Here is a 25170-nt window from a genome sequence, read left to right on the forward strand (position 1 = left end):
CTGTGAATGAAATTCAGACGTCCTTGTGTGCATAAATAAGTCTTTTGATGACCCAATTATCTACTTGCCCTTTATCTCTATTTCCCATCACTGGGCTCCTGAAGACTTCCGGAGATGATTGGGTCATCAGCCTGGAGCCCAATGAATGGGGGGAGTGCCCTTATTGAAAATAAACAAACAAAACACACACACACACACACACACACACACACACACACACCTGTAGGGCTCTTATTTAAACTCACCTTTTTTTTTTCTTTTTTTCTGGCAAGAAAAACATCTAAAAAGCAGGTAGAAATATGCAATCACTTTTAAAGTTGTCTCTTGAATTCAGTGCTCATCACTTCCTTTCACTGGACCAGCCCAGCATCAATAGGTCAGGTACATGCTAGGTCAATAGTCAAGGATGAATAGTCCTTTTATTGAAAAGATGAGTGACTCTTAGTGAATAATAAAGCACTCTACCTTCTTTTATCCCTTTAATTAAATCCATTTGAAAATTTTATCTCTAGAATGTTTCCTTTTTAAATAATGGGATGTAATTTATTAAGCTTGGCATTCACTGGAATACTTGAAACACAATAGTGTTCATTAATTGTTTGCTAAATGTATTATTGAATAGGTGAATAAATGAAGGACAAAATGAAGGAACAAATGGATATAATATAATGCTATGGCATTGTGATTAACTTTTGACAGGTATATCACCTTTAAATTAACCAGATTCTTCAGGGCTCATGATTTATTCAAATTCCTCTTTTCCTCCTTCCCAAAATCTCTGGCAAGGAGCATGGCTTGGTGTTTAAGTATAAATTCGGAAAATCCTGCTGAGTAATGAGCAAATGAATGATTTGGTGGATAGATAACTAGAGACCCCCCTTCATGTAAAATTATCCTCAGATTAGTCCCCACTAATCCTGCCTGTCACATAAAGAAGGTTTGACCCTGTACTAGCTGCACTTTAAGGCAACTTTGGAAAACTACTCACTTGTGTGCTTTATTCAATCTAGCTCCGGAAAGCACACTGTACTCAAGTTTATGTATAGATTTATATCTTTAAAATCCAAGGAGGAAGAACGTCTACCTACACAAAGACTGTCTCCTTAAAAACAAAGTCACCATATAAAAATTCAAAAGGATTGTTTTACTGAATTTTCTTAGAACAGCATGGAATAAAGTAGAAGAAAAAGCTTTAAAGTGTAGTTCAGTTATTATGAGAGTGAGCATAAACACTATTTCCGTGCTAGTACCTTAAAGCTGTGGTAGTTAATTTTGCTGCTTGAGAGAAATCTGGGGAGGGTCATCCTCTGTTCTCTCATATAGACATTTAGTGTTCTGAAAAGTGATGATGGAACTATAATTGGTACAGACCTTGGCAGTTTGCATTGAAATTGCCTGGCTTTGTTATTAATTTTATCCTTGGCTTGCCTGTCCAACTTATGTTCCCTTCAGACTGTTAAATTTAACATCTTACTAAATATTTCATCACAACTACAGTAATTGTTCCTATTGCTGGTGCTCTATTTTGAGTATGATTTTTCTCCAACAAACTAAATTGAGTATCTCTTTAAAACAGAGAAGGCTTTACCTTTTTTATTAAAAAGCTTTTAATAAATTAAAAACCAATTTATTTGTCACCATTGGGGACAGAAGCTCTGAAGGAAAGTTCAGAATATTTGAGATTTACCTGTTTTTAGTGTCATTATTTTAAAAAATCATTTTTGAAGAAAATATATCCAAAATACATTCAACACTTCAGATTTTCTTAAAATTTGATACAAATATGCATTTTCCTGATGAATTGGCATTACTTTGATTAATTTCTTAAACACCAAATGCTAGCTTGCTTGATTTTTTAAGAGTTGCTCACTGTAATATTTTTAGTTAGCTTGACTCTAATCAAATACACCCCTGGTAAATTATTAATGTGCTACTTGTTAACAACTGTAACTGATAAAAAGTACAATTTTGAATGTGAAATGTCTGTACATATTGAATCAATAGGCTGGAACTGAAAGCCAATTACATGAAGTGAGATGCAAGTACCACAGCGTATCTTCTATAATCATAAAAGAGTAATATGCTAATTAGACTGGACAGCCGAATGACCTTCTGGAGGTCATTCTGGATGTCCTTCTGGATAAAGCAGGGGCTGAGGCAGAGTGGTTAGGGGTGATGAGGCAGGCAGGTAGGTGAACAGTTAGGGAGCCAGCAGTCCCAGATTGCAAGAGGGTGCAGGCCGGCCTGAGGGACAACCCCCCCATGCATGAATTTCATGCACCAAACTAGTATATAATAGAAGCCTAACATTCTAAGTATCTGGTCATCTGATCAGCTGTTCAACCAATCAAAAGGCATTATGATAATACATGCTAAGGCCACTCAACCACTCACAGATGTGCACTGACCACCAAGAAGCAGACACAAACCACTAGTTTAGCTTGTTGCTGAGGTCCAGCCAATCAATACTAACCAAGACAGCTGGACATCCCCTGGAGCCCTCCTGCAGTCCCTTTCCAGCTGGCCCACCTCCCATGTTCCTCCCTGGCCCCGACCATGCACCATTGGGGTCCCTTGGCCTGGCCTGCACCCTTTTACAATCTGGACTGAGGAACTCCTCCCTGCCCCCAAGTACATGAATTTCATGCACCGGGCCTCTAGTTTTTCTATAATTGTTTTCTGCTGCATAAGTGTTTTTCTTCCTTTTCTTCCCATTTTATTTTTTCCTTTTGGCAATTATGTTTGCCCAATAATTTAAGACAAGTTATATGCTGAAGTAGGCAAATAGGTAAAATAAATAAAATGTGTAGTTTAGAAGATTGAGAACACCACTTATTGTAAGGCACAACATCATTTTATCAAACTCTAATTTAATTTTTTCTTATCACTTAGAATTATTTCTTTATATATTCAATAAATTATCACTCAAACACTTATTTACACATGCATTTTTATCTGACCCATGCATTTTATCTTGAACAAGTTTATTATGATATTCCTCAAACTTGAGCAACTTCATTTTTGTGTGAATCTGTTTCCCACCAATTCTGGCCTGCATTCACCATGGGATATAATTTCCTTCAACCTGATTATATAGTCCCAACAATTTCCCTCCAGTAATTTTCATCAGTTGCTTTATCATTTTTTTGTACTCGTTAACCAACTGAAACTCAGCTATAAAATCTGAAAAGACTAGTATCATGCTGATTTTCTCTGGCTTAATTGGAAGAAAACAACACCTCTGTGTGACCTGAATTTCACTGCAATTTCATTCTAAAAACTTGGAAACTTTCTTTCTGGATATGAACTCCTCTTATAGGGTCATAAAATACCACACTCAGATACTTTAAAAGAAAAACTTTTTTTTTTCTTGGATCTGAGTTAAATGATAGCATATATGAATGAAGTTTTATGACACATAATAAAGGCTATTCTTAAAAGTTTGTTACTAGCCAAAACCGGTTTGGCTCAGTGGATAGAGCATTGGCCTGCAGACTGAAAGATCCTAGGTTCCATTCTGGTCAAGGGCATGTACATTGGTTTCAGGCACATCCCTGGTAAGGGGTGTGCAGGAGATTGCTGGCTGGTGTTTCTTTCTCATTGATGTTTCTAGCTCTCTATCTCCTTTCCGCTATGTAAAAAATCAATAAAATATATATATTTTTAAAAAGTTTGTTACTAATGATGTTGAGTGTATGCCCACATGCCTGGGCCTCTGTCATCTGTTTACCTTGGTTGGTTTCCTAGATTTACTATTGTGCTTCTATGAACAAAAATACTTGTCATGCCTTTCCAGTATAAGGGAATATCCAGTCACTGCCTTTTCCTGGAAAACTCTCTACACCAAGATGGCAGGCAGGACATCAACCTTCTGAGTTCTCGGGAGTTCTTGCCAACTCACTTTCATCTTCACTCTAATATGACCTCAAGTGACCTCCACCATAGCTCACTGTGTCCTTCGCATGGCACCTCCATTTCAACTATAAAAAATGCTTAGAGCAGCTATCTTGGCAAGAATAAGTCTCAAGGACCCATCTCTCGTGTTGACCTGCCTTGAACGTATTTCATTCCTGTCATCATACTGTTAATGTCACCAAATGGGTCTCTAAAACACAATCTATGTTTCTGATATTTTCATTAGAGGAAAGTAGTTTAATTAATATCAGAATATGGTGTGTTGTAAACACTGTGATTAGAACTCCACCTGCCTCATTCACAAGAATAACACAGTATCTGAAACAAACAAAAACAACGTAGGTGCTCCAGTCCATGAGCATCCCCAGAGCTCACTTGGCTGATGTGAGTACAATACCAGCTGTGCCTCTGGTGGCTTTAAGCCAAATCAAAGCAAGACAGGACACTCTTTGTTCGCTACAGTGGGCATAATGTTGGCAAACAACTTCAGTCACAACCCTCCTTGTCAACCGTCTGCCCTCTCTCAGAAAAGAACTAAGGCATGAGCATGAACTAAAGAGGATGATAATTTGATAGCATCTGTGGGGAAAAGAAACTCTCAGTTTAATAGAGAGTATTATAAATATTATAATAGAGTTATCAGCGAGAGCAGACTGAAAAGCAGCTGGATTGTAGCAGTCAAAACTGCTCTAGCCTCCGGCTTGAATATGAGAGTGCACAGCTGAAGAAACTTCACATCAAATATCCTGTTCCACGGAACCCATAGAGCTGGAGAAAAAGAACAGTGTGTTCTGTTAATGACTCCGGGGAGAAAGGGATGTCTCATTATTCAGACGGGCTTATCCACTGTTTGCTTCCGAGGAACAGTAGAGATGATATCTGAGCAACTCTCTTTTGACAAATGCATCACTGGTTGAAATATTGGAAACTGCAGGGCACATCTCTTGAGGGGAGAAGGGAACTTGATAAATCTGAACGGTACTTTCTGGAATATGAAAATTCCCCAGGTCTCTCAGTAGATGGCCAGGAGAGGATAAGTGAGCAAGATTGTTGCATAATCATTGTGCACTTGTGGCAAGTTCCCCAGCTGATATACATGCACACATGTATAGATAGACATAGAGGAATCTCTGTGCTAATATGGAGGGGTCAGCTAGGTCTCTAACACCCTAGGAAAATTCTGCAGGAAAACAATAGAAATAAAGTGCTCTTTAAAACCATATTTACTCTATAGGGTACTAAGCAGCTTCAGACACACTTTCAGCCTTAATTCCTCTTGAGCCTTTTAAGAGGAAAGAGTGTCCACATTAACTCCAGACCTTGAAAATAAGCCAGGCAGGTAAGTCAATTTGGGTCGTCAGTGTTGAGAGAAAGCCATTAAAATGGATAGACAGACCCATAAAAATATTTTCTGTTAATGCATAGTCCTTCATCTGTGCCTACATAGCAACACATAGTTGCTCAGGTTGCCATTACACAAGCATAGTGGGAATGATTTAAAGGTTGATTAGTTATTTTAGAAATTGTTTCCTCTGAAATAGTACTGTTTGAATTAAAGTGGAAGCATTGGCCTATTAAATATAACATTTTTCCATAATGCTAAGGCTGAGGAAGTAAAGTGATAATTTGGAAAGAAAATTTTGCAAAGGCTACACTGTTTTTTAGAAAGAATTTATCCTGAACCCATTTCTTTTAACTCAAAATGATGACCCCATACAAAATGACCTTCCCAGGAAGCTAAACTGATGAAATGTGATTTATAGCAGACTTAAGAATTGAATAACGGATATGAGGACATTGATCAGTGAGGTTCCTGGCCAGTGTAGCTCAATAAATGAAAGGCAGTTCAAGGCAGGGAGGCTTTCTAGGAAGGGAATCACAGCCAGGTGCACAGCTCACATTCCCTACTTTCCCCATCCATCGAAGTGAGTGATGAACCTGGAAATGGGTGCTGCCCAAAAGATGGTCATGGAAAATGTAGTTTAAGGGCTGCCAATTGGTTCTGGAGACAGACTTCTAGGTAGTGTCTAAAAAATAGAGACGTTCCCCCCAGAAATGAATTTTGATATTTTTTCCCCTCAGTTATCCAACATATATAAATCAAGGAAGCATACTTGTTTTTTCCATATATCTCAATAAACTATATTTCTTCTCAGTGACTACAAAATTCTTAATTAAACTGAGCTCAAAATAGATAAACAACTAACAATCCAGATTCTCTGTCATCTCTCATACAATCAAAAATGGATCTCTGTAACCTCTTCATCTATTTATAGAGATCACCAAATGTTCAGAGTGTAAAACCAAATTTCTAGTCATTGCTGCTGCCATGAGTTGGGGATAATGTTTCATCTCTAAACAAACCAATAATAGAAACAAACAAAACAAAAAACACCCAAAATCAATAGAAAGGGGGGAAATCCAGAGAAATAGAATTTGTGTGGGATTAAAGTTCTATTGCCACTAGAACTCTGCAACAATGAAAAGGCATGCCTGAGTTTATGGGGCCCATGAACTATGATGCTTCTCTGGCAACAGAGTTAACCTGGCTCTGTCAGGTGACTTCACTGCACATTTCAATGACTTTTACAACATTTCATGACACTCCATTATGCCCCAGCAGGCATTCCAAGAGGACATGTGACCCCTACTCATGCTATACTCCCTTATGTAAGGAGCCAAAGAAGGGATTTTTCTCAATCCCCAAGTCTCACACTTTTTTTGTGTATAATAGCTTTCCCAGCTGTTTCTATACAAAATAGTATGTCTACTGTAATGTACTGAAAACCATCTCTCCTCACTATCATATAACTATCTACTGGTAAATCATAGACCCCTTTAAATATATTCTTTTTTTTTATTCTTTATTATAGCTCTCTTTGACATTTACTGATTTTGCAGAATTTGTTTATACAAGTTCTTTCATGCCTTATCTGGTTTGGCTCAGTGGATCTAGACATTGGGCTGTGGACCAAAGGGTCCCAGGTTCGATTCCAGTCAAGGGCATGTACCTTGGTTGCAGGCTCCTTCTTGGCCCGGACCCTCGTTGGGCCTTTTGCAGGAGGCAACCAATTGATGTGTTTCTCCCACATCTATGCTTTCCCTTTCTCTTCTACTTTTCCTAAAAATCCATGGGAAAATATCCTCCAGTGAGGATTAACAAAACAAAACAAAAAAAAGCTCTTTCTATTACACTCTATGTTCCAATTACATTGTGGAGTGGCCATATCTAATTTATACCCATTCTTTTGCCCATTTAACATTTATTAATGAAAAACAAACAACATTAATATTATGAGCTGAAATACTGAACATGCACTGGCATGGAGTTAATAACTCTGAGAAACACTTTTCAAGTTTGACTTGTTGAAACATATAATGCCATATTTTATGATATAACTTGTTTTTTTTTCATTTTAATAAAAAGACATTGAATTTCTTGATCAACCATTTTTAAAAATGTTATCTATTGCCAAATCAAATAAAACATTAGTTTCAATTTTTAATACCTTCTTCTTCAATGCTGTATATGATTATACAACTGGTCCCCATGCTGGAAGAGTAATTAGTAAAATCAATGTAAAAGAATTAGATTCTTCAATGAAACCCAATTCAATAATAGTCCTGTTAACTGTCATAATTATCCAGTTCAACTCAAAATTTCTTGTTCACCAGTAATGTCTTTTTTAAGAACAGCCTTGATACTTACAGTGATAAAATTTTGTCATTTCTCTTTAATGCATTCAACAAGTTCTCTGAAGCAATGGAGTATTTCACTAACACTATTTGCACTTTTTCAATTTGCATTATTCTATTGCTAAGGAGAACTGAACCTTATGAACAAGAACTAAGTGAGCCTTACTTAATACATTATTTAATATATTTTATTGATTTTTTTACAGAGAGGAAGGGAGAGAGATAGAGAGCTAGAAACTTCAATGAGAGAGTAACATCGACCAGCTGCCTCTTGCACACCCCCTACCGGGGATGTGCCCGCAACCAATGTACATGCCCTTGACCGGAATCGAACCCGGGACTTTTCAGTCCGCAGACCGACGCTCTACCACTGAGCCAAACCGGTTTTGGCTTAATACATTATTTAAAAAGTCAATAGGAATTTTTGAGATCTTTCCTTCCGAATTAAAGTATGAATTCATTATTTCAAATTAACTAAGAATTCTCTTAACTCATTTATTAAAAAGACCAATGTTTTTCCCCCTTTATTGATTAAAGTATTACAAATGTGTCCTTTTCCCAGGAGTGTCCCCCTATCCTCCCACTCATGCCCTCACACACACCTCCCCCCCACCCCCAGCAGGGGATGGGGTAAACAGGCCAGCAGGGGATGGAAGTTGGGGATGAGATCAGGTTGGCAGGGGAGAGCAGTTGGGGGCATGCAGAGGAGGGCAGTTGGGGGCAAGATCAGACAGGCAGGCAAAGGCATTTAGTGACAATCAGGCAGGTAGGCAGAGGCAGTTTGGGGAGATTAGGGAGGCAGGCAGGTGAGAGGTTAGGAACCAGTGCTCCCATATTGCAAGAGGGATGTCAGATTGGATAGGGTGCATGCTGGGCTGAGGGAACCCTATCCAGTGCATGAATTTTGTGGACTGGACCCCCCTCCACTCCTACAATGGCCAGCTCAGCCCCTGCCCCTTCAATCGCTGGCTCGACTCGACCCTTGCCCAAGGCTGTAGGCTTGGGCAGGGGGTCCCCCACCCCTCCAATGGCTGGCTCAGAGTGACCTGGATGTGAAGGATGTTCCTGGAACTCAGGTATGAATGAAAATTAACTGCCATCTTTGTTGGATTAATTTGCGTACCCACTCTGATTGGCTGTGAGCATAGCCTAGGTACTGTCAATTTACATGTTTGTCCATTATTAGGTAAGATATACTAAAGGCCTGGTGCACAAAGTTCATGCATGCGTAGGGTCCTTAGGCCTGTGATCAAGGCCAATTAGAGCCTATCTGCAGGGTGACTGCTGGGGCAATCAGGGGGTGGGGGGCGGGTCTGGCTGGCACTCGCCTTGTCCAGCCTGGCGCCCCCGGCTTGCCAGTTCCACTCCCCACTGCTGCTGCTGGTTGCCTCTCTCTGTGGTGTGACTGGTGGGGCAATTGGGAGGCATCTGCTGACACCTTCCTTGGCTGGCCTTGGGCCTGCAGGTCAGTGTGCATCATAGTGACCACTAGTTCTGCTGGTCATTCCTCCAATTGGTCAATTTGCATATTAGGCTTTTATTATATAAGATGTGTGTGTGTGTGTGTGTGTGTGTGTGTGTGTTATTAATTACCAATGTGCTGGATAGTTAATGAATTGCTAGATACATCAAACATTTCACCACCTGCAAAAGATGTTTAATAAGTTACTCCAAATTTTGATGGGGCCACCTGCCAGTTTCCCTAATTTAGGAGTAATCTAAAACATAATTTGATCAGAATCATTAGTTAAGCTGTATGTATAAGGCAATATTATTTGTTAAAAAACAATAATTATTAAATATAACCAGATAGTAAGTACACTAATCTGAGCACACAAAAGGCATACCCCTATAAACACCTGAATGTAGTTATAGCTCTCTTTTTATTTCATCTCCAAAGTCAAAACAAAAATAGTGATATTTTAAATTATCCTTAATGCAACCCATATTAATAAGAATGTACCCCAGAAGGATATCCAGAATTTATACTATGCAGAAAGTCAATTTTGTATTCAGAGACAAATAGCTTTTCTAGGAAAAAAAAAGAACAGAACCAAAAAAGTATAATACTTACAAAAATTAAAAAATAATTATTTTCTTTCTTTTCTGTAATTAATCTATCAACCGTACATAAAAGAATGTATATTAAAATACAAAGGCAAGCCAAAACTGGTTTGGCTCAGTTGATAGAGCATCGGCTTGCGGACTGAAAGATCCCAGGTTCAATTCCAGTCAAGGGCATGTACATGGGTTGCAGGCACATCCCGAGTAGGGGGTGTGCAGGAGGCAGCTGATTGATGTTTCTCTCTCATAGATGTTTCTAACTATCTGTCCCTCTCTCTTCCTCTCTGGGAAAAATAAAAATAATATATTAAATAAATAAATAAATAAAAATAATATATTAAATAAATAAATAAATAAATAAATAAAATACAAAGACAAAAGATAGAGTATACATTTTATACATTAAAAAATATGTTATTATTTTTTGTACAAGTATATTTAACAAATCTGAGGCATAATGAAAAAGAAATTTTAAGCATCCATTTTCCACAGCTAATTTATAAATGTTAGGTCTTTAATATTAACTTCTAGAATTAACTGAAATATTATTTTTAAAGTAGGGAGGAAGAGACAGGTAAAATTGATGGCCTATTGAATGCATGATATTCCATTCTTTTTATAGTAGAAAATCAAAGTGTTTAGAGAATTTTTCTATTGCTCCCCAAACAAATTATATACTTTTGTGTATGAGTGATTGAGTGTGTGTGTGTGTGTGTGTGTGTGTGTGTGTGTGTGTGTACTGGGAAACAATAATATTGATTGAATAATTCATTTATGAAAATGATATTTAGTATATTTTTTCATGTGCCATAAGTCAATTTTGAAAAGATAAGCAATAATTTAGTTTATTGTAGGGGAAGGAGAAATGGAAAATGCCTTATTATTTTCTTTTATAATTTTTGTAATTTCAAATCAAAACTTTATAATAAAATGAATGTAAAATTGCAGTAAAAATATAACTCAACTCTCCACCACTGAATAAAAATAAATGGGTCTACATTCTACTTGAAATTATGAAGTCCTTGTTAAGTTATAAATACGTTTTTTAAACGAATTCCCTTTGTGATAATTAGAGGCTTCTCTTTTTGAGTTCTAAAATCTTTCCGATTTCATTTTAATCAAAGTTATTTTAAGTCAGCATAATATAGATCCTCTCAATTAAATAATAAAGAATATATTATGCTATACTTTAAAATTTTATTCTTAAACTTTCTCATTAGACTGAATATCTCAAATCTGTCAGACTAGAGACTCAGGGAGCTATAGTTAATGGATTAATTTTCTCCTTTCTAATTTCACTCAAAAATCACTCATTTGACTACCACTGCCACCCTCAGCCATGAGCAATACATAATAAATATTTTAAAAAGAGAAAGCTTTGTACTACAGTACCCTACATTACCCAGACTAGGTCTATGATAGTTTGATGAAACAGAGAGCTATTTTGATTACTCAAACCATGTGGGTCCCAAAGTATAACGCATTCCAATAGAATATTTAGAGACTGAGTCAACAGTGATTGTTCTTTAAAGTGCCTGAAAGTGACATATATATGCTTCTCTTGCTAATAGAAAGCTACCCTGCATTAAGCCATATCTTAATTCTTCATGTGTATGTGAATTAATTTAATCCATAGTCCTCATTTTGCTCTGCATAACATTTCTACCTTGTGATATTGTGAATCTTTTATTCTGTTATAACTATTATTACTCATTATTTGGTTTGTGTTTTCTAAGGAACTATTAATAGAAATAAAAGGCGAGTAGATGAATCTGTAGTCTTTCTGGTGAAGTATGCTGAGGGAATACAGAATTCTGTTCAAAGAACCATGCCATAGAGAATTCTGTCACCAGCTCAGTCTAAATATCTTTTATGAAGAAAAACAGATTTAAGGAAATAAAGGCTAAGAAAATTTATTGCACTAGAAAAAAATAAAAGTTTAGTTTAAGGAATAAATGCCATAACATAGACATTTTATTAAAATTCCGTCAAACTCACATTTGCTTTTTCTGCTCTGCGTTCTTTGTCTTTGCAGCCTGTGCATTATAAGCGACTATGTGCCAAATGTACTCCATCTGTCAGAGTCCTTTGTAGTTGTAATATTTGAGAACTTTGAATTCATCACCATGCAAGAAACTATGTCACATCCATTGCATAATTTTTCTCTCGACTGTCATATAATTTGACAAGGCGCGGGCTGGGAGGGATAAAAAGAGTAACCTAACAGGTCATTTCCTTCTCTTGTTTTCATGGCAAAACACTGGACCTTGGTTGTGTTTACTTTCTCGGTATTGTTAGTTTAATAAGGAAACATGAAACCATTTGGGTATAAAAAAGGTAATAGGTGGCAATTCAATATATAGAGTTAAATATGAAAGTTGTGTGAGATTCTGAGAAGTGACATCATTCATTTGAAGAATATTGGAGCATGAAGGAGTTCCATGACTTGAACAAACATGTTAAAACGTTGCACAAGTCAGGAAGACTGAGTACAAGGAAGAAGAAAAAAAAAACCAGATAGAGCATTTGAATTTCTTTCCTAATTCCTGCCGTTTCTAAACGAAGCACAGAGCAATACCTACAAATTTACCAGCATGAGTGTTCTGAAGGAAAGGATGAATGGAAATTCTGACAATGAAGAAGAATCAGACATGGAATCATGGAGCAATTGCAGGCGTTACTAACTTGCATTAGAAAAATCAAGCCCAGTTGCTTTGCAGTGACCACTGGGGATGGTGGGTTTCTGTTGTCCACAGCCATTCTTGGCAAGTCTCACCTACATTTAATATGTTTCTCTGTCTGGTAATTAAAAACCAGCACATCCCAAGCAGTTGACCAGAGACTGAGGTCAAAAGACCTTGTTAGGACAGCTAACCTAGCCCAGCGGCATGTCCTGAGGACAATTGCTTTTACTAATTAAGCTTTAAATAGTATAATATAAAGAGGAACTGCCTCCCCACTTCCTAAGGCCCATTTTTCTAGTCAAAATTTTTTAATAATGAGATTTTCTTGGAACTGAGACAAAGTATTAGCAATAGAACTGGAAGTCATTTTGGAAAGGAAGTTATATCTGAAAAATCTATTATCACTTTCCTTTATGTAGGTTCCTTCCTCTTTATTCTACCATGCCTTGCCAATCTTTATCTTATAAGTGAAATCTATGACAAGCACTGCTTACCACCCTTATTACCAGCAAGAACACACATTTTTAAAAAAATCACCCAGGGTATTAATGCAATCAATAATTACATTGACTTTGTACCTATCATGTGTCACAATGATAAAAGGGGCATGGTGCCTGCAGATAGAAAGCTCACCCTGGGAAAACAAAGAAGTCAGTGTCATATTACCAACCATAAAAGTGCATGTCATGCTAAAACCACTTTGGCTCAGTGGATAGAGCATTGGCCTGTGGACTGAAAGGTCCCAGGTTCAATTCTGGTCAAGGGCATGTACCTTGGTTTCGGGCACCTCCGCAGTAGGGAGTGTGCAGGAGGTAGCTGATCGATATTTCTCTCTCATCGATGATTCTAACTATCACTCTCCATTCCTCTCTGTAAAAAATCAATAAAAATATATATATTTTTAAAAAGTGCATATCATAGTGCACATAGAGATGAGGGCACAGACATTCTGAAGGTCAGAAAAGGTTGTCTGGGAAAAGGACATTCAACTATTGATACCCTAAAAAAAATTCGTTGAAATATTCTGGGTGAAGCAAGGGTAGATCTCTGCTCAGGCATTTGGAATAACCAGTACAAAATGTTGAAAGAGAGCAAAAGTGTCATTTTCCATATAGACTTTTTACTTCCACTCCTGTTAAAATCCACAAATCCCTTCAGCTTCATCCAGTTTTCTTCTGTCTAGCCTTCTCAAGGACTTCTCTTTTGCAATTAGCTTTTCTCGGGCTATTTCATGTATTCATCCCTTTCTTTGGAATAATTTAATCCATCACACATACCTTATATTACCTATCAAAAAGAAAAATAATAGTAAAACTTCTCTTGATCCCCATGCTAACAATTTTGATATTTTATCTGGAGCTGGTAGACAATCAGTAAAGGGTATTAAGCAACTGAATGCCATGAATTTGGCTTTTTAAAATTTCTTTCCAGCTTCTGTGTGCAGGATTGATTGGAGGGTTAAGAGAAAAAGCAAGAGTACCTCCCAGGAGGCTGGCTAGTAGCTTTATGCAGACAGTGGCAGTGGAGACTGGTATTAGATGGATGTAGAGAAAAGAGTAACGAGAAGCATAAGAGGAGGTAGGCTGGATCAGATGACTGGTTCAACAATTAAATGTACTAAAGTTGGGTATCTAATGTAATTGGAAGTGTAGTTATTAGATATCTGTATCCAGGGACTAAATCAGTAAACATTTGAAACCTTTCGCCTATGAGGTTCAATCTTGAAATATAGAAAACTTACACACCCACACAATCATCTTGAAGGTACTGGTAAAAAAAATACTGTGGAGAGAGTTATATGAATAGCATCTAAGAGTGTTACCTATATACATCAACTTATATATGTTTTAAGTTAGTTTTAGCTTCTTGTTTACTACTTCCTACCCCTGGCTTCCTTGGAACACAATTTCCACATGTATAAAATAAAAGGGTGTGCATACAGAATTATAAGGTCTATATCACCTTCCAAGTTTAAAATTCAAAATAACTCTTAGATCAATTTTATACCCAGGGAGAAAATCCTATATTTCATTTTAAAAATATCCCAGAACCAGAACCTCAGCAGGAGTCACCTCCCCATCCCATAATTTAAAATTCCAGGCAAAAATGGGCCTCTCAGGTAGGGAAGATTAGGGACCCTAATCACGGCTCTGTTTGGATTCACTGAGAAGCAGTCCTATGACAAGGTTTTGAGCACAAGTAAGTTATTTGGAAGATAAAGGAAACACCAGTCTGGGAATTACAAATCAGACAGGTAAGTAATAAGAGCCAGTAGGGTGTATTTTAAAGCCAGCTCCCACTGTGGATTCCTGAAGCTTATTCCCATTGGAGAAGTTTGAAAGGCCAATATTATTCCATCTGGAGGGTGAGAGAGAGGAGAGTTATATGCTACTTCAGGTAATCATAACTTGAGAGCTGTGCCTGTGGCATATCCTGCTTGCTGTATGCAAGCCAAAGGGTTCTTCTATAACCTTAATGAGCCTTCAGACAGAAATGATCCAGGTGCTGGAAGTCAGGAAACAGCAGAATCATAAAGGTGAGGGGATACACTAAGGTCCATTGTTATCTGCTCAGCTACTGATACATAGCAGGAAAAATCCAAAATATAGTCACCACTACCCCTGAGGAAACTGAAGGGTGGTTTCTATGAACTACAGTGTTTCCCAGCCTTTCCTTAGGAGAACATAGTTCTGTGGACTTGCATATATTTCTTAGCATTTATCTGTATCTACACTAATAAAAAGAAATATGCAAATTGACCATAGTTTTGTCATACCTACCAACCAATCAGGAGTGAGTATGCAAATTAGCTCAACAAAGAGTATGGTGGCCTCGACCTCCAGCCACTCCAGGCCTCTGGGCAGCACTCATGCAGGGGCAGAGCAGCTGGACAGAGCAGAATGCCTGCCATGAGGAGGAGGGTGAAGGGGGGGAGAGAGGAGGTTACAGGAGTAGTGCTCTGGCTGGAGCAAAGATTGAAGGCTCTGGCCAGAGTGAAGACTGAAGTTTCTGGCCAGAGCGAAGGCCTGGGATCCAGGTGCTAGAGGAAAACTGGTGCTGGCTGCTAGCGGAAGGAAGGCCTATTGCACGAATCTTCATGCAATGTGCCTCTAGTATTTTAATAAATAGAAATGTAGAGACCTGAATAGCAAAAAAGATAAGAAAGACATTAAAGAATCGCTGAAACCGGTTTGGCTCAGTGGATAGAGCATCAGCCTGCGGACTGAAAGGTCCCTGGTTCAATTCCGGTCAAGGGCATATACCTTGGTTGCAGGCACATCTTGCACAATGGGGGGTGTGCAAGAGGCAGCTAATCAATGATTCTCTCTCATTGATGTTTCTAACTCTCTGTCCCTCTCTCTTTCTCTCTGTAAAAAGTTAATAAAAATAAAAAAAAAATAGAAAATGCTATCCTGCTGGCTTTGAAAATGGACGAGGGGGCTACAAGCCAAGGAATGCAGGTGGCCGCTGGAAGTTGAAAAAGCCAATAAGATCCCTTTCCCCCTAAAGTAGGGGTGTCAAACTCAATCAGAGAAGGGGCCAAAATCTAAAATCCAGCCTAAATCGCGGGCCGAATGGTTTACTGACCAGTCATAAACTGTCATTGTGATGGAAACGCAGTGGAGTGCAGTGATGACAGCGCGGTGCGGGCCACATTGCAAGGCCTGGCGGGACGGATTTGGCCCGCAGGCCTTGTGTTTGACACATGTGCCCTAAAGCATCTAAAAGAAACAAAGGTCTGCCAGCACCTGGATTTCAGCCCCGTGAAACTGATTGCAGGAGACTGACCTCCTGAAATATACGATAATAAGTTTGTATCCTTTTAAACCTCTAAATCTGTAGTAATTTGTTAGAGCAGCAATGGGAAACTAAATTTGTTTTTATTTATTTTTTTATTTATGTTCCTTTTACTCTTAAAACATTCTAAAATTCTGCCTATCCTCGTCTTCTCAGCAGTTTGGTATTTCACCTTGCTCTGTATGTTTAAAATGCTTTTGTAACTTTCATTTTATAAGCCCTCAATAGACAACTTACAATGTATTAGGGAAACTTTTCTAGGATGACCTAAATTCCACATGGTAATGATATTAAGAACTGGATTTCTACTATTCTTAGGAAATACTTTGCCACCTTGTCCCATATACATTGAGTTTCTATGATTTCCCCTTTAATGAAGAAAAAGGGGTTAGTTGGAGAAACACTGGACTACCCTTTAAAGGGGGAAAAGATAATTTAATATAATGAAAAAACATTCCACAAGCAACCATTCTTTTTTTCTTTTTTTAAAAAATCACACCCGAGGATAAGTTTATTGATCTTTAGAGAGAGAGAAGGGGGACAGAGAAAGAAAGAAAAAAAATAATTGATGGAAAAGAGAAACATCAATGGGTTGCCTCCTGTATGCAGTCTGACTAGGAATCAAACCGGCAACCTAGGTATGTGCCCTGACTGGAGTTAAACCCAGAACCTTTTCATGTACTGGACGATGCTCCAACTAACTGAACCACTCAGCCAGAACAACAGACCACCATTATTTTAAACAACTTTCCCTATCCGTTATAAGAAACCAGAGGTCCAAAGCACAAAGGTTCATGCAAGAATGGGCCCTCCTTCCCCTGGCTGCCAGCACTGCCTTCCCTCTGGCCAAAGCTATCTTTCCATCTTCCCATGCTGCCCAGAGGCCCAGAGTGGGTTAATTTGCGTACTCACTCCTGATTGGCTAGTGGGCATCACGAAGGTACAGTCAAATAGCATGTTACTCTTTTATTAGTCCAGATACATAAACTAAAAATGAATGGCTCTTATTGTAGGTTTTGATGTTTGATTATTATTTTTCAGGACCATTCTTTTTAAAAGACAATCTCTGGAAGAGGCAAATTTCAATTCCTAGGAAGAGTGATGATTCTGATTGCTTTAAAAAACATTTCTGTGTGCACTGCTTTTAAATACAGGCTGGGAAGTTCCGGCCACTGCTGGGCCATTTTCACCACTGAGAGCACACTTGGTGGCATTGCAGGTGACACTGAAGAGGCTCTGCTGGCTGCAAAGCTGGGGATCCTCTTAGAAGCCAGATAAAATGCCCTCTTGCTCCCTGTGCCTCTCTCCTGCTCCTGCTTCCCACTGGCAGGCATTACCAGAGCCACTGTGAAGAGCACCCCTGTCAGGGAGTTTATTCCCCAGGACTGAGAAAATGGGGGGAGCAACCAGTATCCTGCTGGGAGACAAAACATGGTCAATGTCTCAATAGCCAATACATCACAGTTTTGTGGACAATGAAGAGCTCTGTCTGAATTAATTTTATGTTTTCTCACCCCTCATGCTCACTTTGCCTGAATCATTTGTAGAAAACAAAATTTTTGAACCAAAGCATTGCTCCATTGCTTTCACAAATTTTGAAGAAATATTTTTAAATTCATAAAAAATACCTATTGATTCTTTAAAGTATATATATATATATATATATATATATATATATATATAGTATATATATATATATATATATATATATATATATATATATATATTCCCTATATATATATATAGGGAATATTGTGGTTTATAATTCTTGTACTTATATGAATTCTTTTTTCTTATTTATAAAGTCAGGTGAGGCATGGTTTGTTAGCACTTCTCTAATTATTAAAATTGATTTTCCAAATTCACTAAAATTTGATTTTAGGAGGTCAATATAAAAATTAACAGTGCCTAAAAAATTCAAATTAAGTACAAATTATAGTTTTTATTGATCTGGCCCCCACTTTAAAAAGTTTGAGGACTCCTGGAGCCAGTCCAAATGAAATTTGTACTTAATTTGAATTTTTTAGGCACTGTTAATTTATATATATATATATATATATATATATATATATATATATAAACTATAATATATATAATATATATATATAAACTATATATATATAGTTTTTAAAAGTATGTGATGATGTTAAAATTCCAGATAGCATGAAAAATGTATAAAGATTATTCAATAATATAAATGAACCTTAAAAGTACCACTTTGATTATCTGACAGTTATATTGACTAAAAACCTGATCTCTGCTAGAACAATGAGAAGTTCATTAATCACCCTGACATGTCTATTAACTAGTCACCACTCACCAGACCACCAAGATGCTGGCAGCCTCTGAGCCCCTGGAGTTGACATTATAAGATGTTGGGATGAATGTCACCTCATTGTTTCAGGCTCCCAAAATTCAGACATTCTGATTTAAGAAAAGCAGACAGAATATTTTTGTACCTTTTCCTTTTAAATTTAATTTAAATGTTTTCTAAAGGTTTTTGACTGTATGGACTCTGGAAAAAATTAGGTTAATCACAGGGTAGTTTTTAAAACTAGTAATGTTTTTGTTTTCATTTAAGATTATGGCATTATTGAAAGATAAAAGTACATATACATCTTTTATTTCTTAATCAGTTTATGTCTCAGAAATATTGGCATTGTGATTCACAACAGATATTATTGCGAACAGGCGTCTTCAAACTACGGCCCGTGAGCCACATGCGGCCCGCAGAGGAGTCTGATCCGGCCCGCCAGGTTTTTTGGGCAGTGAGCGCAGCCGAGGTGTTACAGTAGGAATTAGTAGTTCATATAGTCCGGCCCTCCAGCTCTCTGAGGGACCGTGATCTGGCCCCCACTTTAAAAAGTTTGAGGACCCCTGGAGCCAGTCCAAATGAAATTTGTACTTAATTTGAATTTTTTAGGCACTGTTAATTTTTATATTGACCTCCTAAAATCAAATTTTAGTGAATTTGGAAAATCAATTTTAATAATTAGAGAAGTGCTAACAAACCATGCCTCACCTGACTTTATAAATAAGAAAAAAGAATTCTTATAAGTACAAGAATTATAAACCACAATATTCCCTAAGAATCATTAAAATGGGAGTTCGTGTTTAGTTCCAAGCAGTTTTCTATTTTTCCTATTGTTATGTCAAATTTATAAATAGACTATAAACCAAATAGATTTCTCAGAAATTAGTTATTTGGAATATTTCCTAATTAATGTATATAACTGATAGAGTTTAGAGGTCTCTTTAACCCAGTTAACTGTATAAAAATATAATGTAACTGAAGTTAAAACTGTTACTGCATTTGAAAAAAGCATAGTGTTTGCATTATCAGTGTCAAATTACTGAGACACACAACAATCTGAATTGTTTAAACATAAGTATAGAAATCACAAATAAAAGTTCAAACCCATTTAATAACTTGAATTGCTATTCTTTTTTATTCTTTTCCAATACAAATAATAAATGGCAAGTAAACACTTAGTTGCTGTCCATTGAAAGGAGTTAAAGCATAATTAGGTAGTCAGGATAAGGCGAGGAAAAGCAGGAATCATAGAGCTATCTGAAATCACAAAATGTTTTGCAGAAAACAAGATGGGTAGCAGAAAAAAACAGGGTGTTTTGAAACAAGGATTTTTTTTTTTTTTTGGAAGTGCAAAATAAAATGTTGCAAAAAGTCCAGTAACCAACCAGAGAGTGGCACAGATAAACAAAGAACAGGCCTTCAGCAGATATAAGGGGAAGAGCAGAAAGCCTGGAGGCAATCCAAGTTCCCTCCCTGAGTAGGGGGTCTGAGTTTGCTTACAATAAACTCCTGCCTTGCTTCAACCTCTTAGTCCAAGGCTTCATTATTTGATTCCTTGAAACATGACTCCTGGAAGAATTCCTGCTCCTGATTCTGGTATCACAGTCATAATAAAAATTGTCTCTATGTGTCATTACCATCTTTGTTCATTCTTAATAACGATGATATTCTGTACCCTAAATTTAATACAATTTTCCTAGTGTAACTCACCTGACAATGGGCATAAAATAAGTAGATGGCAACAGCCAGAGATACTTTTCTCTGGGGAATATTCAATGGTATTAAGGAAAAGGGGGTACAGCACTTTGTATTAGGGACTCAACCAAATATGCACTCAAGTGAAAAACAGCTTTACTTACGAAGCCATTTTTAAATTCCCTTCCATTCCCACAGTCCACAGAGAACACCAATTCAGTGGAAGGAACACAACTCTCAAAGATAATGGAAACATAGCTTTACCAATATTACTAAAATAAAAAGTGGCTATCGCCCTCAGTTGTTCTGTAGGTAACAACCAGAAACTAAAAAAATCTTGTAATAGGAGTTCTATAGCAAGAAGCAGGCACCACATTATAGAAATCTTGAAAAAAGACAATGTGGGATACCCAAGAGTATCTTAGGACCTGAAAAATGAACTTTATTTCCGAACGAGAATTCTGCCTAGAAGATGAAGTTTAGGCAAAAGCTATTTAGGGAAAGGAACACATGAGTGATTTTTTTAAGACCTGCATATCTCTCTCTCTCTCTCTCTCTCTCTCTCTCTCTCTCTCTCTCTCTCTCTCTCTCTCTCTCTCACTCTCTCTAGCGATATATATATATATATATATATATATATATATATATATATATATATATATATATATATCGCTGATATGCTAAGTGTCTGACCATTCAACTATTCACTATGATGCACACTGACCACCAGGGGGCAGATGCAGGAGCCAGATGCTGACATGCACTGGCCAGTTATGGAGAAATGGCACCACAGACCTGCCACCACAAAGCAACACTCAGCTTCCTCCAAGTGGGACACAGGTTCTACCACCACCCTGGAGTGACAGTCCACCAAACCGTAGCCAATGCTGTTGAGACCCCATTGCACAAAATGTGACTCACAGCCCAGCCTAGCCCGAAACAGTGGCTGTGGGTGCCAGGTAATGACATCACATAGCAATGCCCAGTTTCCTCTCCCTAGTGTCTAGCCTCCTTGGAGTTTCTTCAGCTCAGGAACATGACTTGTGTTATAGCCAGGTGGAAACATTTTACACTTTAACCAAATGTCTGTGAAGCATTTTTGTGTGCCTCATCTTATTTGATCCTCAGAGAAGTCCTGGCGTAGGTAGATAGGAGACTCGATGGAATCCTATTTTCTTTTCATTAGCAGGAAAATGAAGATTTAGAAAGCTTAGAAACTTGACCTGACTTACTGAAAAGAAGTAAGAAATGGTGGACCTTGAAAATGACTTCAGGTTTTCTCACTGGGTAGAATATAGTCAAAAACTGCTGCAGTTTAATATTTTACCCTTTGTTCTCCCTATGTGATCTATAATAATAATCTGATTTGTGTTGATAATTACTGCTGTGTTGCTGACAATTACCTGAGAGAGAAGTTGGGGTGCTTCACTGGGCTGAAAAAAGTTTAGCTAAATCAGAAAGCAGGTATAATTAAGCAAATTAATATATATATATGAAGTTGATTCCTGCATGTGCAATATGTGTAAAACTCTTGCTGAAACCAATCGCACACGTGTGTATGTGTGTGTGTGTGTGTGTGTGTTTTGATCTGTCATTGTTGATCATGAATTTGGTTGACATTCCTATCATAGAGGAAGAGTGAATAGCAATATTAAAATATTACTTCTCATTAATTTCCTTTCAGTGTGCATGAATTTGTGCACTGGGCCATAAGTTATATATAACCTGGTTTCTCAACATTTTTATCTACCTTCATTATGATAAATAAAACACCTCAGCCAATGTTAACAATGCCTGGGTATTCTGATAACTATAATGAAGACTCTAGTTACAAATCATTACTTTATATCCCCCAATCAGACAAGAGTTTCTGTTAACTTTTATTTTTGTTGCTTGTATATTGAAAACTATTTCCTTTTACATTGCTCAAATGCAAAATTATAACATTTGATATGCTTTTAGAAATATCAAATGCCCTTTTCCCCCTCTTACCCACTGCCCGATAGGCATTAAGCTCCCTAGGCAGACAATTTGTTATCTAAACTTTTATCTTCAGCATGTAGTACAATACCTGGTCCTCAAAAAATATTTTATCAGAGGAAAAAAAGCATAATGAAAAGAATGAACTAGTTTGAATATATAAGTTTTACTCCAAGATTCACTATTACCTACATAAAATTGGCCTGTGTACCCTTTGGGGGAAAAAGTGGATTATACTAGAAATCTGTAAGATCTTTTCTGCCACTAACATTCCATAAGCTTGTGATCCATATGCATGGTTATGATCCTAAGTTCATAATTCTGTGTAAGGGATGACTCTTTAGAGATAGGAAAGCATATATCTTCATAATTGAATGGAGATTAAAAGATAATTGATAAATATTAAAGAAAAAATTCTAGTTAACCACAGCAGCTGAACCATATATACTTCTCTTCTTACTCTCAAAATTATTTTAAAATGAAAGTTTAAAAAATCTGATACACAAATCCTTAAAACAAACAAAAGGAATAAGAGCAAAAACATCAGTGAACAAAAGAGTTTAGCAAATATTTGGAAGTCAGCAAGGTGATAAAATAGAAACATTTTCTGAGATAAGAAACGTAAAGTTCATTCTGAGGCTAGAACCAAAGTGAAGCCATCTGATTTGGCTTTGGAAGGCATTCAGTTCCAAGGAAAGTGTAGATGAGCTTTGAGTCTGAAAATGCGGGGATTATTGAAAATTCTCATATAGATATAGTATTATATTCATTAGACTCTTCTAGAAAATACTGCCTCAAATGTTGTTGATAAAAATAAAGATTAAATAATTAAAAATGCAAAATATTTACTTTCCATGCATGTCATATTTAAGTCAATTGAAGAGCAGCAAACCAAGGAAATGAGACAGACAATTTAGCAAATAAGAGATTTAACAAAGGAAAGTGACCAAGAGGAGGGCCACAATAACAACTTAAAGTCATTCCTAAAACAAACAAACAAAAAAAACCAAACAAACAAACAAAAAAAACAGTCCAGATGTAATTAGGAAATGTTTCAAGGATGTTTCAAGGCCAGGAGGCCAGGTCTCCAACGGGAAACATGGCTTGGTAATATATCTGCTGTGGTTGAATATATGGGGAGAAAAGCATAAACAGGAGCATGACAGATTTTATATAATACTAGATTTGTGCACCAGTGGGGATCAGGCCAAAACTGGCTGTCCGATATCCCACAAGGGCTCACAGATTGTGAGAGGGCAGTGTTCAGGTGACAGGCCCCAGAATCAGGCTCCCTTCTCTCTGGTTCCAGGTGCATCACCTGAGAACTGCAGCTACCAGTCACCAAAGCTCAGCAGCTCCTTCCTTGAGCATCTGCCCCCTGGTGGCCAGTGATCATCATAGCTACCAGTCAGAGCTTCTGCCCCCTGGTTGTCATTGTGTGTCATAGTTATCTGTCAGACTGTCAAACAGATGGTGCTTAGGCTTTTAAAGATGATACATGATATATAATAGATGATAGATAGATAGATAGATAGATAGATAGATAGATAGATAGATAGATAGATAGATGATAGATAGATAGATGATAGATAAAAATAGGTACATAGGAAATAATGTAAGTTAAAAAATTTTATGCCAAAAAAGTTGAAAATAAATAAAATTATAACATATATGTCTCTTGGCATTAAATATTGACATGATTACAATGTAAAAACTAATTATTTAGAAAAATAAACATTTTGTAAAATACTTAGATACATAAGATACTATAAACAGAATTTGTTTCTAGATGGAGATAATGGAGTAGATTTTCGGAAGAATCTTTTAAGACAATTTCATATTTTCCATATGAATCTTTGAGGGTCCCAAATTCAGTTTTTTTGCAGCAAACATTGAGGCAACGGCTAATAAGTCACAACCTGATACTATTAAAGATTTTTGGCATGATGTATATTCTAACTTCTTTTTGTTCGAAAGAAAATACATATGCTTCTCATCTTTCAATTCATAATGAATTAAATACTTGGATAGTCATAAATAGATTCTTTGGTTTGGAAACACACAAAGCAATTTCCTTGAATGTTGGCTTTACAAGGATGTTAGTCATCCAAGTTTGGTCCTGTGAGCAAGGAGAATTCAAATTCTTGCCAAACTGACATCTATCTCTGAAACTAAAAAAAAAAAAAAAAAAAAAAGGGGGGGGGTGGGTGGGAGAGAAAAAGCAATATTGTCAGCTTTTTGAGTTGTTTGGTAAATGGGACAAAGCAGCATATCAGAAGGAGGAATATGCTGCCCATGATTTTTCTTGCTTTGAGGACAGATCAGATACAATGACTTGTATTTCATCTTGAAAAGTATATAAAACATGCTTTAACAATTGCAACTCTGAAAACTTAACTGAGGAAACAGGACTCTGTGTTTTTAAGGATATTTTCTGCCCTCTGGTACATATGTGTCTAATGAAAGTGTTAAAATATGTATATGTGGGATAGATTCTGGTGCTGTCATTTAGTACCTAAAATAACAGCTTCCTGATCATCAGGTCAATTGCATATTATCAATATAGTTGGCTAGCACAATCTTTTATGGAATGAAGAGATAATAGTGGTCCTTGCAGATAATTAAAGAAGACTGGAGAGTTGGGAAAGCTCTGAGGTAGATTAGTGAGTGGCTAGAAAAATTAAAGCTCACTCTAAATCTTTACTAAAAGGTATAAAAAATGAGTTCTTCAGGTCAATAATTGCATACTAGCTAACAAAAACTAGTAAAGAAAACACATCGAGAGTACCATTTGCAACTGGAGTCACTACATGATAAAGTTGATATTAATCCATTGGCATTCTCCAAGGTCCATAGTTTTTTATGTTTTTTCTTTGTTTGTTTGTTTGTTTTCTTTTTTGCATAGATCAGATAGGTTATTAGAATGAGAATCTGGTGAAAACCACTATCTTTGCATTCTTCAAGTCCTTGAAAATGACACTGCTCTCTGTGGACCCTCTGGGAATGGTTGACTAGATTTTTAAG

This window comes from Pipistrellus kuhlii, unplaced genomic scaffold (assembly GCF_014108245.1).
Source record: "Pipistrellus kuhlii isolate mPipKuh1 unplaced genomic scaffold, mPipKuh1.p scaffold_m20_p_4, whole genome shotgun sequence".
Lineage (NCBI taxonomy): Eukaryota > Metazoa > Chordata > Mammalia > Chiroptera > Vespertilionidae > Pipistrellus > Pipistrellus kuhlii.